Genomic DNA, 16465 nt, shown 5'->3' on the forward strand with positions numbered 1-16465 from the left:
TCACCATAGGGCCATCCTCCGTCACTCAGCCTACAATTTACATCCTCCTTCCCCAGCAAGCTCCCACCTCCCCAGATATCCAGGAGTAACAAGTCACCAGCACCCTTTTCTAGCCGGAGTAACCCCCTATGAACAGGCTGAGATGTTTCCGGCTAACACGGCCAGAACCAAGCAAAGACCTTCTGCCTAATCTTAGAGCTAGCTTGGCAGTTATGCTTGTACACCTAGTGATAAAGATTTAAGCCAAGTTTTAGAAATGATGCCCCAAGAATAGTCAGGCCTGTGGCTACAATCATTCACTCCAACAAAAATGCTACCGATCAGTCCAGTCAAAACTACACTGCAGAGCTACAGACATTAGAAATGAGCGCCCTGCCAGGACAGGATTGTTCAGCATACGTGGCTGCTAACAAAAAGGCCCCAGTTTGCGAAAGAAGAAATGAATCCAAATCTAAAATATACATAGGCAAGTTTCTTAGTGGGATGTCTAACGGAATCTTGCTCTGTTATTGAACTGAAATTCTCTTTCTACATTCTCATTGAGTAACATCAGCCAGGGTTGGAGGTGGCTGAATGGAAGTGCCTCACTGATGAAAAGACAAGCAAAGTCATTTAATACTTTATTGAACTGGTGTGACACAGCCTGTCTGTTAATGGCTAGCTTCATCATGTGGCATCCCGGATATAAGATACAGGGCAGCAAGGCACTAGGTGGGATGCGTGGATATGAGCGAGGCTCCATCACAAGGGAAGTGCAGAATTTGGAGCATGGCATTCCCCACCTAGGCTATATAACTGGGGTGAACTCCTGGCCCCGCTGAAGTTGGCCAAAGACTCCAACGGGGTCAGGATTTCACCCTTAGGGAATAACATTGATGTGATACAATAGCTCTTATATAGCATCTTTTATCCAATGCCCTCAGATCACTTTATTAACATTAATTAGGCCTCACATCACCCACCTTGGATCTGTAAGGTAAGTTGTAAGAAAGATGATCTTGTGGTTAAGATACTAGACTAAAATTTAGAAGATCTGAATTAAGTTCCCAGCTCTGTACGACCTGGGGCAAATCACAATCTCTATGCATCTCAGTTCCCCATAGGTACTATGAGGATGATAATCTTCCTGTCTGTCTTATCTATTCAGGATATAAGCACTTCAGGGCAGGGTCTGTCTACTACTATGTGTATGTATAGCACCTAGCACAAAGGGGCCTTGATCTTAACTGCAATCTCTAGGCACTACTGTGATACAAATAAATATTAATAATGGTAAGTATGTGGCAAAGATGCCATGAGGAGGTAACAACAAATACCATTTACCCTCACAGAAATCTCTCAACTCGATTTTTTGGTTTGATGGCCAATCTGAAAAAAATTCATTGAGAGTCAACCCACCACGGAGTTTTTTGGGTTTTCTCACTGAAACGACGACAACAAAAATTTTGTTTTGGGTCAAACAAACCATTTTGTTAACCCAAGTGAATTTTTTGTTGTATTTTTTCCACTTTGTTTTGAGTTTGATGTTTTGTGTCTTTTGTTTGTTAGCTAAATTCTGAAACAATGTCATTTCAAAACAAAAAGGTGAAACGTTTCATTTAAAAAAAATGTCAGAACAAAAACACATCATCAACTGTTTATAAAAATTATTTTCCCCAAATTATTCCCTGAATTTGACTCAAATTTGCCAATAGCTTCGGTCAACCCAAAAAGGGTTTTTTCAGCAAATAAACTATTAGTGTAAAAATTTCACTCGGTTCTCATCACAAATGCAGGATCCTGCAATTTGTATCCATCTCAGTTTATTAGATAATGATGTATACCATAAAACATTTACTGATTTAATAATCCCACACTGATCCCTTTCAAACTAGCGGGGAAGAGCTAGCTAGTATATTAGGGACTGGCAGGCTACCATGGTGATATTATATGTAAATACGGGATTACTGATTGTAAACAGAAAAAAAAGTGGAGATTTATGCCTGAAAAGAAATTGATTAGCTTCTCCGTTCTAAAGTCGTACATTGCCAGATCCACAGGGAGTATAATTTGGCTTTAATGCTGATTTCTGTGTAGTTAGGCTGATTTGCATCACCTGATCTTTTGGAATAAGAAATAGAGTGGGACCCTGCTGTAGTGACTTTCTCTCAGTGTTTCCATGGAGCAAAAGGTCTTTTCTTGTGAACTGTCCGTGAAGAGCACAAGTTATTTTAATAGCCACGTCACTTCCAGTGAAGCCTTTGCCATCTGTTCTACTCTCTAATTGCAAATGCAAAACCCAGCATAATTCGCAATCCAATCAGATAAAGAAGGAAAGAGAATGAGCAATTAAAATGCAGGCAAACCAACCTTTCCCGGCCCGCTACATTGGGATGGTGGCTTCAGTATTGCCCATCAGGGTTTGGCTAGAAATTTCTGCCATACCGTTGGGGGCTTCCACTGATTTTACCCCTCCCCCAGAGATGGCCCTTCCAAAGATGGCGTTCCCAAGGCTATGCCTCAGCCCTATTCTTTTGCCACACTTCCCACTAGTGACTCACTATCTGAAAAATGTCCTCTGGGTGATATATTGAGTATATGCACCGTACAGTCTTTGTTACTGAGTAATATGCATTGCTTTTGGTTTCTTTTGGTTCATGAATCAGGGCCAAATCACTCACCTCGCATCGATTCCGTTGATGGGATAAGCAGGTACTGATTGCTAGGTATGGCTGAGTGATTCATGGATTTTTGGCTTGGGGTGGGAAGGGCAAACTGAAAACCCTAAAAACAATCCAGTTCAGTTGACATGAGAACTTGAAAAAATTTCATTTCGAGTTGACTTTCAATTCTCCATCTAGCCCTCTGCTGCATTTCCACACTTTTATTTGCACATTGTGTCATCACTAGAAGCACTGCAGGCCTGAGGGCTCTCGAATTCTCCACAGAGCACCCTCATTCTCAGTGCAGGGGGCTGGCTGGACTTGCCTTCAGAACCATGGCCAGGTTTCAAAGGTAGGGCTGGAAGGGACCTCGAGAAGACATTGTCCCCAGCCCACTTCTCAAACCTTTCAAAGCTGCTCCATTGCATCCCATCCTGCAGAAGGGAAAGGCCCTGTGTTGGCTTCAGAAGCGTTTCAACGTTTCATTTGAGTTCTGTGATACATCCTCAAGGCTTCACAGCTGCTGTGAGTTTGGACTAATCAATACACCAGAGCGAGCCAATAAGTGGATCACAAATATGAATGAGCAACAGTCCTTTGAAATGCAGACTGATCAACAACAGTCTCGTCAAATGAGGCAAGGGAGACCGCAGCACAGTGTGGGAGCTCTTTGGGAGCCAGTTCCCCAATCCCACAAGTGCATCCTGTGGTTTAGCATGTAAAAAACGAGGCACTTCTCTTACGAAACTGAGGACAGCTAGCCACAGTTTTACATTGCATTCGAAGGCTAGGAAACCGTCGCAACGGTTATCACAACGGTAGTTGCACGTCAGCTGCTGCACATCAGAACGAATGCAGCCGTCTCAATCTGAAGTCCATGGAGCTATGCAGTTTACACCAGCTGAGGCTCAGACCCATGTAATGTTTGCAAGGGGAGCCTTTTTCCAGGTTCTCTCTTGCTTCACTGGGGTGCCTGTAGGCCCAGGTCTGATTCCTCCCTCACTTACACAGGTGTACAGCAGGAGTGTGTGGCACCTGAAGAAAATGGAGTTATGCTAGTAAAAAATAGAGGAGAGAAGAGAGTCCAGCCCATAGTGTCGGCCTGAGCCAACAGACTTCCCCTCAACGGCAGCTGACCCACTTGCACGTGTGCAATGCGAATGAATGCCCAGGAAATGAACAAACACGGCTAAGGCTGCGCTGACAAGCATCTGGAGCAAGAGCCAGGCACGACCTCAAAAAAAGCCAACGGTCACCTCATCACCGCTGGTATATGTCACACAGTAGCCGGGAGTCCAATGGTACATGCGTACATTAGGCAACTCCCTCCGTCAATATTAACTGCTGAGTGACCAGCTGCCTGGCTGTAGCATGCAACACACAGCTCTGTGTGCTGAAAGCCTGACCCAGTCAATATTTGGCAATAGCAGTGCAAGCCATTCTCAGAGCGGAATGCCCCTAAGGGGCTTAGTGCTATTTTTCCTGTACAGATCAGATCTATTTCACCAGGTGTCCCCAAAGGAAAGACTGCCCAGCTTACAAGATGCCATTAAAAGAAAATCCAGCACTTGAAAAGAGATTAAAAATTCAAAAATCAAATGAAACCCCTTAAATGTGGCACTTATTTATTGTCCTGTTAAGCATCACTTAACTACTTGGCACCAGGAGAACTAACCAACAGAACAGACACAAATAAGGAGACCCAAGCTGGTGTCTTTCAGCACAGCTCCATTGATTTCACTGATTGACTTCAGTAGAGTTACACTGAAGGAGCTGGCCTATAAAGTAAGCTATAGTGACACTTGAGCACATTGGCCTATGTTGGTTCCCTGGAAGACATCCTGATAAAGGAGCTGAGCATCAGGCCAGGAGACAGGACCTTGTGAGTTCTGTTTTCAATTGTCTGTGTAGTCTTGGAAACATTAGCCGTCTCTTCCTCAGTTTCCCCAGCTATACAATGCGACTAATAATACCACCTTCCCCTGTGAGGAGTACTTGTTTAATGTTGGTGGAGCACTGTCATAGCAAAAAAATCATAAGCAATGTCTTGGTGTCTGTAGAAGGCAATGGCTGCACACTCATGCCACGGTGCAAATTATGTGGCACTGGAAGGGGAATGCATGTGCCAGTGGGGACTAACCATAAGCGGTCGTGGCAATTCCATCTCCAATACAAAGAAGCAAGGAGTGAAAGAAGGCTCTGCACAAGAGAAGAGCCAAAGGGTTTTCTAAAGGACAACCAACTGGATCTGCATGCTTTCTTGTTTACCATTCCCCATCCACCTGGTAACCAGCAAGATCAGCGCTGAAGACTATTTCAGCCAGCTGTTGGCTGCTATAAGGTACCTTGTACCTTTCCTTCCAGCAAACATCCAATGAATTCAAGAAACAAAGGAGAGCTCATCCCATGTCACCAGCATGATCACATGAACTTGAAGTTTGATGTGGCAGGATACATAGCTTTCCTTGGTCCATATTTCAAGCATGACATTGAAACCATCTATACCCAGGATTCAGTCACTGATTACCTGGGGAAATAATTTTGTAAACAAGGCAGTGCAACCTGTTACACTCCACTCCCACCTCCCCCTGCTCCCTGTCAGTTCCTTGCTTTAATTTGCAGAAGGAATGTATCATGGACAAAAGGAGACTTCAAGATCTAGGGAAGAAAAATGATCTTTTTTCCTTTTGCAAGAAGAAACAGCAGCATCAGTAGAATGCAGCACTAGTGTGAGGAACAATCAAACCTACTGGCAGAGTCCAGGGATGAGGGTCCATGTGATCTATTGGCTAAGACAGGGGAATCAAGCCTCCCTGCAGTCAAACACATGGTCTCCAGCTCTAACCACTGGATTGCACAGACCCCACCTCTGGTAACTACTGGTAGCTTTGGTTACTCCTAGCACTGGCCCTTGGGAGCTGCTGGGTGGTCAGCATTTTTGAAAATAAAGCCACTTAATTCAAGTGTTTAAATATGGACTTAGAAGCCTAATTTTAGACACCCACTTTTGAAACCCTATTTTCTAATGGACTAGACAACAGAAAACCCGCAGACGGAGATCAGCCAAGGAGGGCACCTATTTTCCCACTCTGCAATGATGGTGAGCATATGCCTTGCTACAATGATGCCTAAGAATCCTTAGAAAGCAGCTGTCACTACCAGTCAGCTATTATCTCTAGTGGAACGTTTCAGCATATTGAATTTGGAAATTATAAAAACAGTGTGTACAAAAATGTTATCAATCTGAAGGACCTTTTAAAAAAAATCAGACTAGCTGAATGGTAATAAAATTATGGATACAATGCAGGATCTTACATAAAACTATTCTGTGGATCAACAGTTTATCACCATGATTCAGTGCAGTATGAAACCCCCACGGCTACACTATTATCTTACTACACTTAAGGCAAATTTACCCCATAGTTTTAACTTAATGTGGAGTTTTACTGTGCAGTTATTTTAATTTTACTCTAATAACTCTACTATAAGCAGTGATTAAAGAGAAGCAAGATAGTGTCTAGATACTACAGTGAGGGATACATTAGAAACACCTAAAATAGACCAGATACAAGGCTTATATATTTTTTTCTGGTAGAGTAGCAACCCTTCAGTGCCAGCTGGGAGGATGCATTCAGTCAGATAGGAGTGATAAAGGGGTTATTCATCCTGGCTGGCTGGGATAAACATTTAGTGGGGCGTTCCCCTTTCTCACCTCATTATTTCTCTCGAGGAGTATTTCTAATGCACCCGTTATCATACATTCATGGATTTTTGAGGTTAAAAGATTGCAAGTCCGGAAGGGACCGTTAGATCTTCTAGTCTTACCCCCTGTATAACACAGGCCAGTGTATCCATGCTGGCGGTGAAAGGCACTTTGCTAATCCATCTCCCTGCTTCTGTAGGTAAAGAACTGTACGGGTGCAGGAGGCCAAACTACTTGAGTCAATGTCCCAACACCATGATTCTACCTACCAACCACAGAGTCCAGGAGGGACCCTTCATTCTTAACCAGCGACAGGCAGTAGGATTATATTAATTAGTAGAGGACAGCCTGGGCTGTTGAATGGCAGTCATTCTCAAAGTCGTGTGTGTAAAAAAAAGCTTAAAATGGCTGAGAACTTAAAAACTGGATGATAACGGACTGCGATTCCCCGACCTGCTTGTAGTCTAAACAAAAGAGCTCCAGGCCCTCCTTGTTTCCACTGCTTCACACTGACTCAACGGGTATTCTAGGCTTCAGAGTGATAATTGGGGTTGTGATGTGTGGGTGGTTGTGTTGGTTTGTATGTGGGTTGTGTTGTGCTAGGAGAGTTGTGTGGATTTGCGCAGCTGATGAATGAGGTGTGTGCGCTGTGGTAAGGGGGTGTGTGTGTTTGGGGTTATTGTGTATGCTGATTGTCTTGGTATGTAAATGGTTGCGTTAATTTTTATCAGAGGGGGTGTGATGGGAGATTTATGCACGTGGCAGTTGGGCCAAGTGATCCCCCGTCCGTGCAGTCTCCCTCATATGACCAATGAAATGGTTGCATGCAAATTAGCTGTAGAGTAAGGATGGTGATTGGTTGAGCTACCTCTGATATCACAGTGGGTTAGGACTCTTGGCTGGCATAGATACATGCCTTACTGTAGCTGCAGATCGCACGAGTGTAATTCGTAAAGTCAAAATGCTGCACACTTAACGTTTGGAAGGTTACAGACCACAAAACCCAACCTGATTCAGCCTGGCAATATTCTGAACCACCACCTCACCCATGCTTATCGCTGCTTCCCGCACTTCATACTCACGGTACAGCAGTGGTGGATTAATGATTTTGCCGCCCCAGGCCCTGAATTAATTGCCCCTCCCCTCTCCCTCCCCCCCGCCAGCAGCTCCCTGCCACCCCAGCTCGCCTCCACCTCCTCCCCTGAGCGTGCCGCTGGGTCCTGCTTTTCCCTGCTGCCTGCCAGTGCTTGCGTGTGAAACAGCTTCGCGACGGAGGGGGGGAAGAAGGGGGAACGCGGTACGCTCAGGAGAGGAGGCGGTGCTGGGGCGGGAATTTGGGGAAGAGGATCGATACGGTGGGGAATGGGGGCAGGGCCAGGGGCGGAGGGCGTGAACCGGCGACGGGGAAAGCAGCTTCTGGCTGCTATTATAAATTTGCCGCCCTAGGGGTAAGCCTTGTCGCCTAGGCGTTAATACGCCACTGCAGTACAGACATTTTAGGCTCCCAAGTGACATACAGAGTGACAGCCCTGGAATCTTATTTAGATTCCAACTTATTGAGTGATGATGCTCCTGTGAATTTAGAGTTTACAGCTGCTGGATTGACATCCCTGGAGACTCAATGTCATCGAGTTCAAGGCCAGAAGGGGCTTCCACATCATCCAGTCTGAAGTCCTGTATATCAGAGGCCACTAACACCATCCAGCCCAAGAATCAGAATTAGACCAAAGCATTACAATCCTCAGGAGCTTAAACTATGATGTGCCACAGAAAAAGAAGAGGCGGGACCACTGCTGCAATGGCAGATGATGTACCTGTTTATCCAGGGTAGATTCAGCATGGAAAAAGCAAGATTAAAAGGAGTACTTGTGGCACCTTAGAGACTAACAAATTTATTAGAGCTTTCATGAGCTACAGCTCATAGCTCACGAAAGCTTATGCTCAAATAAATTTGTTAGTCTCTAAGGTGCCACAAGTACTCCTTTTCTTTTGGCAAATACAGACTAACACGGCTGCTACTCTAAAAGCAAGATTGTCCACAATGTACAAGATTTCCAATACTATCCTATCAGCCCTGAGCTGGAGGAAGCAGCTATCAGAATGAAAGTGCCTGGTGTCCAATCAATCCTTCACCTCTTTGCCAATGCACCAGTGACTTAGCTATTTCTACACCACGATCTCTCAGACCTGTATTCTCTCTGGCGACCCCCGTATGCTTTGCCATGCTCTAAAGTTATCTGAAATGGAATTGTTCCTTGGGTTAAGGATACATCCAAGGACAAACATGTTCATTTGGGGTTGAATTTTTTGGACTGTTGCTATTTTATTCAGACATTTCTGGATACATGTTTTGCAAAGTTCATTTCCACAGCAGGGAAAGCACTTAAGCACGTCTAGCATCAAGCATGTGGTTACACCCTGTTAACCCCAGTGAGACTTACTCACGTGTTTAAGTGCTGCCCTGAATCAGGGCCAAAGTGAGGAATCTTTGGGACCAGCTTTAAATCTAATGAGGTAGAAATCCCATATGCGGATACCTTGGGAACTGCCAGCTCTCAAGGGGGCCTGGTCGTTTTATTTTGTGCATGCCCTCCCAGCAGCAGCAAAAGTCAAATAACGACCTTAAATGGGCTTTGTAACTGAAATCTGCTACACAAAATTCAACCAGAACAGCAGAGCCCATGCTGAATGCAATCTGCTGCTTCGCTGCCCATAAACTTACCGCTGGTGCTGCATGAGGGCAGCTGCTTTGCAGAAAAGCCTGCACCATCAGTTAAAAGCATTTTCTTCTCATTGCATGCTAACACCGTGAACTACAGCAGTAATCAAAGAGCAGGTGGACATTACTGTTAGCCTGTGATTTTCTTAATTCCATCTCTACAGCTTGCAGTAGGGATGTCTGATTCAGCTGGCTGGAAGAAATGCCTGCCTGCAATCCTGAAGGTAAATATTTTAATAGGATTCAACTGTGCCATGGTAGGTCAGTTTCTTATAGGGGCATCAACCTTGATTGCATCCCTTTAACTACCAATGCTAATCTCGTGTTATGAGCCACTCTCTCTGCTGATTTGGCCTCTGGCTATGTAGTCCTCCAATGTGGTTACACTTACTCCATTTGTAAGATTCATAATTTAACCTATTTAAGGTTCTGGTTCTGGGAATTCTATAGCACCAAGAAAGCATTAGGGGTCTGCGGCCTCATTTTAATCCATTTGCAAATTACTTTAAAAAATAAAATCCAGGATCCAAGGTCACTGTGAGAAGACGACTATTTATCAGCACCCCCTTCAGGCCCATTCTATCAACTGACATGCATGGTCTGGCTGTTTAACAAATTGAAATGAACGGTTATTTCGGAGAAGCAGTAAATCAAACGTAACTGACGACATTCCTTAGTAAGCAAGTGCTTCTGCACAATTGTATTTCATTGGACATATTTCTGGGTAACAACACGGCTTCTGTCCTCACATGTTTAACAATTTACTCTGGGAACGCAACATAACCTGTCTCACAGCTACCACCTTGCTGCTCTCCGCTCCCTCCTTGCAATGGACTGTCCTCCGGGCGGCCGGCTTGACGCTTAGTCTTTACTGACCTCTAGTGGCACTAATTGCTAATTTATCCATCTAAAAAACCTCATTCTGTCAGGCAGGACAAAGATGCTGTGGTGAACAACGTCTCCTGCTCACCAGCTCATCTTTGATACCGACCATGTCCAGTGGGAGAAGGTAGCTGGAGATGGATTGGATGGCAGATTGAGATGGATAGTCAGCCCAGGTTTGTTTTTTTGACTCGCACATGTTCACTGACCCATTGCATCCCTGGCTCACCCATGTAACAGCATGCTCCCTTGCCCACAGTACCACGCTTTGCTGCGCCATTCCTACACGCATTTATGTAACTGATCTTTGCCAGCCTGTAAGATGGGCTTTGCTTGTCTTTAGACCCGCACGATAAGCTGCTGACAACACTTTGCCCATCTCCTTGCTCCCCACTTTCAATTTTCACACAAAAGATGTGCCCTCGGATTGTAAGAAGAAGGATCATGATTTACTATTGTAGTAACTTATGCTAATCGTTAAGGCCTTTGGCTTCCTGGTGAGTCAACACACAACTGGAAATGGCTGAGAGAAGAAAGTAAAGTCTCACCCTTCGATGTTTCTATAACCTTTAGACAAGCATCCTCTCGGTTAGTCAACAGCACTGCAGGAATGGAACTTGAGAGACAGGAGCAGGTTTCAAGAGGGACCTAGGCTGGTCAGGGACCTACATTCAGAAATGTATGCCTGGGGCCCGCTCTCAGCATGAGTTAATAAAGCTGTGTTTCATTCACCTCTCTTGCCTCATCACTGACTGCTAAGGAAATGTGCAGTAATGCAGAGAAGCAAGATTTGGCTGTAGCTGGCCCCTGCCAACAAGGCCCAGCACGCCTTGATGCGGAGGTCTGTCTCTTTCACCCCAGTTTTAGCATGTCTTCCACTTTAAAATTAGTCAGGGATACACTGAAAGATAGTTCAAATCACCTACTCTGGCACTGCACCTCTGAGATCTCCACTGGGTTCTCTTTGTGCCACCTGCAACCGACTGGTACAACACAGAACAAAACCATTAAATAATGATGGGGGGAGGACAGACTTGATGGCACATTTGCCAAAAACTAACCATGGTATCAACTCCAGAGTATAAATACACTCCACCAAATAGTAATCACATTGCGATTCCCACACCTGGGTTGGAATGTAACTGATCAGTCAGAGAACTGCACATAAGACCTATGGCAATATCTTACCAATGTATGGTGAGTTATTCCCCCCATTCCCACATCAGAATGTTCCCTGCAAACTAATGATCACATATTTCTCTGCTCCATACTGCAAGAATGGAAACATGTTAAGAGTAAACCCAAACACTTTTCCCCATGATCCATGTCTTCCGGTTTTTTCCTCTTTCTCCACAACAGTAAACACAGATTACTTCCAAAAGCATGACCCTTTGCCATGGTTTTGTACACAGGCAAGTAGATTTGGCGGTAAAGAGGCCAGCGTGGGACAAACTCAAGGGAGAACAATTGTTTGCAGTACTAAATGTTATACATGAAACATTAAGGGCAAAATTCTCTCAAAGGGCAGCGTGGCACTTTCTGGCCTCCATATCACACAGAGAAGCACACAACTGGCCCCATGTACCCACATGGCTCTCTATACAGAATCAGGGCCAATGCAGGCAGCAAGTGTTTTGTCCTCTCCAGGACACATCAGTAGTTTAGACTTTTAGGACCAAAGCCCTCAATCCATGCATGAAATTTGCGGTGATGGGAATCAGCAGTGCATACCCAGACAAAGGGAGCTCTGTGGCCCAAGAGTGCAATTCAGCCCTCTACCACGTGGCACAAATCACCAGGCACATGTTAAACGGGAAGCCACTAAAAGAGTTTGGTAAAAAATGGTGGCATTTTTGCAGTTCCAAGTGCTTCATTTTTGCTGTTGAATAAGTGTTTCCAGCATGAGACATCAGGTCCCCAGAGCACGTCTTCGATTCAGCAAAGCATGTCTCCAGTCCCTCGGCACATGCTTAGGATTAAGCACATACATAAGGGCTTTGAGGAACCAGAACTGAACTGTCCTCGAATGTTATCTGATGTAGCTTTGTTCTGTTCAACAGGAGGTGCTGCAATTGGTAACTTCAGTCACCTTCTAGGTTTATTGGATTTAGTAATAATATTTATTTGCATCCCAGTAGCATCGAAGAGGGCCAGGATTGGACCTCATTGTGCTAAATGCTGTTTAAACACATAGTAAGAGAGGGCCCTTGCCCCGAAGACACCTTTATGCCTGTCTTGCAGTGGGAGCTTCATCCACTTCCACCGGCTTCCACAGTGGTTGAAGCAGGCCCATGGAACACATTAAGCTTGTAGCCTCTTACACGAGCATAGGAAAAACACTCAAAGTAACGTCAGGCTTGTCCCCTGCTATAGCCAAGGTAAGTAACAATCTGCTAGACTACACAGTCCCCTGCAGTGGCACGTACTGCTGCCCATTACTTGGGTAGCAAATACCCCTACGCAGAGAGATCTGCTGAGCATCCATGATTAACTCTTCCCTCTCTGTACACTTGAGGAGCTGGCTCGCTGGGGCCAGTGCAGCACAAGGATGGCTCCTCGTGCTGTGTTGTGGCTTTGGCCAAGATGTTGTGGTAACACCTTCATCCTTCTTCCTCAACTCTGAGGGCTTGGCTACACATACAGCACTGCTGTCGCATTCTCCCACCACCAGGGTAGTTAATCCACCTCCCCGAGAGGCAGCAGCTCTGCCAATGGGAGAAGCTCTCCTGGCCACACAGCGCTGTCTACACCAGGGGTTAGATTGGTATAACTACCTGTATGTTGCTCAAGAATGTGGATTTTTCACACCCCTGAGCGATGCAGTCAGACCGATGTAAGTTTGTAGGGTAGACCTGGCATTAGAAGACATAGCTGATTTTGCTTTTGTTACATGACAGCTGGAAATAAGCCGCTCCTAGCAGCCCATTGCTTGATTTGGGCAACAGGAGGGGTGATCACTCAATCGCTTGCTAGCTCAGAGACGGACGCTCATTCCTCTCAACTGCAGTGCAGAAATCCCCCTTCCCCCAGCCTAAACATTTGACAAAAATTAAACAAAACTGCCCATGATTTATGCTTCTCTCAGCATAAGCACTCCAGCCCCACTCTCATGGGTCACATGCAGTGTTATTAAAGCATCAATTATCTTTAGCCCAAGCGAAGCTGCATTAGCAGAACAGCAGTCTGCTCTGTGATAAGGTTTGCTCAGTTCGTTTATCAAACAAAATGGGGGTGCCAGCAGAGAAAAGATTCTGCACTTTTTAACTCAATTAGGAGGAAGTTTACTGTGAGGGTCCGAGATGCTCATCTCCCCACAGTGCACACTTTAAAAGAGATTCCACTGGGCGTGACTGGTGGCCCAATTTGTTGGGTTTATTACGTGAGAGAGTGAGAAATTGCTTTACATGGGGAATTAACGCTTGTGGAAGGTGCTGGATCGGCAGATGAGACACATTCAGCATGGACAGTGACACTGGGGGGGGTTTCCCCATGGCCCCAACCAACCACATGCCTCAGGATGATGGAAAGGAGCAGTCCTAAGCACGAGAGGGCAGACAGTACAATGTATGTCACTTCAATCTCTAGCCTCAGCAGACACTGGAGGGCACGGATCAGCATTCACCTCACGCTCACCCGGGCCAGGGAAGCTAATGATCCAACCTGCGGACCAAATTCAGTGATGAATCCTGGCCATGTGCCACTGGAGGCACCTTGCACATACGCTAAACTGCAGCAGAGATTGCCAACAAACATGCCAATTGCTGCTAATGTTGGGAGAGATTTTTAACAATGTGAACAACAGCCTACTCTGACGTGGGCTTTCACAGAGGACAGCGAACACCCAGCCGCCCCACTTAAAGATTCGACTGGTTGGCGAGGGATTCCCCATACCGATCTTTCCATGTAGACTAAGCTTTTAAGAATGGAAGATGCTTTTTAAGGGCAACCATCGCCAATTGACAGGTGACAACCTGTTCCTGCCGAACTGACTTAGATTCAAGTGTCTCACTGAACACTTCACATCCCATTACCACCCCTGGACTACCCCCAAATGCTCCGTCTGTGGGGTTTCATTATCAGACACTGCTAGAACTGCAGAGAGGGTGGTTTGATCACCCAACTCCACCCATCAAAGAATTTCCCTCCTAAGCAAGGAACCCAAGCTTGTCGGTGAGCAGGGGACAGCACTCCCTAACAGCTTGATCCTCACGCCACTTGCGTACAAACATGTTACTCGCTTAGAAAAGAAAAAGGGACAGCAATCCCACTGCCTCTGAACTGTGACACTGCCCCTCACAATCTGGGGCTACTTTAAATAAATGTTTCTCCTTTTGTTTATTACATTTTTTCACTTTAGGCAGCTAGCTCTCGGGGCTGATCCACACTCTCCCCCGTCAATCTCAGGCTGGGATCTCCTTCAGCACTGGAGAGAGTCTACATGTTTCACTACTGCAAGAATTGCCCTGTCGAGGAACTCTGCAGAAAAGCAAGTTTGGTTTTTGTTTTTTCAAACAGCCCTGAGGCTCCCTTCGTGAATTACACATGAACTGGACACCTGCCTTATTATTAACCACAGTGAATCTTCAAGTCCAACAGATTTCAGTTAATGAATATTGACGATAGTGCTGGAAAAGGCAGGTGCCCATTGAACAGAGGGTCCCATATTCCCTATTTGTCTGGTTTAGGTTGTAATCTACCTCGGGCACAAACCTCGCCTTCACATACATTTTGTGACAGTGGTAAAAACACAGGGATGGCAAAGCTGAAAAAGTCATAAGCCATTGGCAGCTGATTAATTACAATCCAGCTTTGTCCTGGTTTTATTTATAGAGCACTTTGAACATGTCGCTACGCTTGGACACTGTAGCTGACTGCTTATTTACAGATCCTGATTTCTGAATGTCAAGCATGTACAATCACTATTCATAGAATCATAGGACTGGAAGGGACCTCGAGAGGTCATCTAGTCCAGTCTCCTACATGCTTGGCAGGACTCCGTATTCTCGAGAGGTGTGTAATCTATGCATCTAGTCACCGGGAGTGGTACCACGATATTCGTTGCAGGCTAACTTGTCTCTGGATGGACCAACATGGATCCAGCACCAACGTCTCTGTTTTGGAACAGGGCCACATCTGTTTTTTCCCCATTGGGAAACGGTTGCTAATCAGAATAGTAGAAGCCCACCCACCCCCAACCCTCTTCCCAATGCACCAAATCCTTCTTCAGGCCCCTGGTTTGGAATGTGATCAGTGCATGCATTTCCCCCTACCTTGCTCGCCAGTGTAGATAGCAAACAATTCAACCAGCGCCATGGCTCCAGCTGGTATTTGCACGTTTCTCTCTGTTTTTTAATTAAAAATGATAAATATCTTAAAACCAACAAACAAAACCCAACCAAGCAGATTCAAACCCCTCCCCATCCCCCCACCCCACCAACCCCGTCACTTGGACTTTAACTAGCAAGATAGAAAAATCTCATCCAACTGTAGTGAGCTGCTCCCTCCCTTATCTGGAGCCTGGGATGGCTTTGATATTTACTGCCTTTAAATGAATGGGAGTTTATGAAAATAAACCAAAGGCAGGAAGAACATTGACACACTAACACAACTGCAGGAGAGGGGCAGGAGGGGGGAGTTTGATTGAAGCTGTTTTCATAAAGGTGCCTTTTGTGCTAGAACAGCTCCCCCCCGGCTGATAAAAATCAAATATTAGCAGGAGTGATTTATGCCCCTCTCTGCCTGTACTTCAATCTCGCCTCCAGTTAATACAAAGTATGATTAAAACATCTATAATCTTTAGTCTGCAGAGACCTGTGGAATGGCAGCGGCAGCGGGTGTGCAGCCTGATAAGCTTTGTTCTGTGAGGGCAGCCGGCGCAGCCAAAACTTAATATTTATAACTTCTGATTTCCTGGGGGGGGGGGGGGGAGAGGGAGTTTAAAGATAAAAGCTCTGTGAAGAGTTGAAGGAAATCTTCTCAAGGACAAGATGGTCTGTAGGTGGGGAAAGGCTCTTTTGGTTACCAAAGTACCCAGTTTAAGAAAGTAGCTCTGGGCAAGCAAGGGCTTAACTCGAGTGTGTTAAATTTAGAAAGCAGATCGTAGCTCTTTGGGGCAGGGACTGTGCTTTGATTCTGTTTGTACAGCGCCTAGCACAGCGGAGCCATGACTGGGCTCCTCGGCACTACCATAATAATAACAAACAACAACATTTATTATTTTTAAGTCACACTGAAGCCATTTAAGCATGTGCTCAACATGACCCACGTACGCTTTTCCTGAATCAGGCTTGTGAATCAGCATTGTGTTTTCAGCTCAGGGCAGTCAGGCCACTGCCATGTCCAGCACATGGCTCTTCTTACAAAAGTCGCTTCACTTGTCAGGCCAACAGTGGCGTCAATAAAGAGCACAAGGGCCCCAAACTCTCCATCGGTGCAACTATAGAGGGAGGGTTTTCCAGAATTGCTCCTGTTTTCTACAATAATCTAAGGTCCTACTTCCTGAATCTTATTTGTTGTTCC

Source organism: Dermochelys coriacea, chromosome 15 (genome assembly GCF_009764565.3).
Source record: "Dermochelys coriacea isolate rDerCor1 chromosome 15, rDerCor1.pri.v4, whole genome shotgun sequence".
Taxonomy (NCBI): domain Eukaryota; kingdom Metazoa; phylum Chordata; order Testudines; family Dermochelyidae; genus Dermochelys; species Dermochelys coriacea.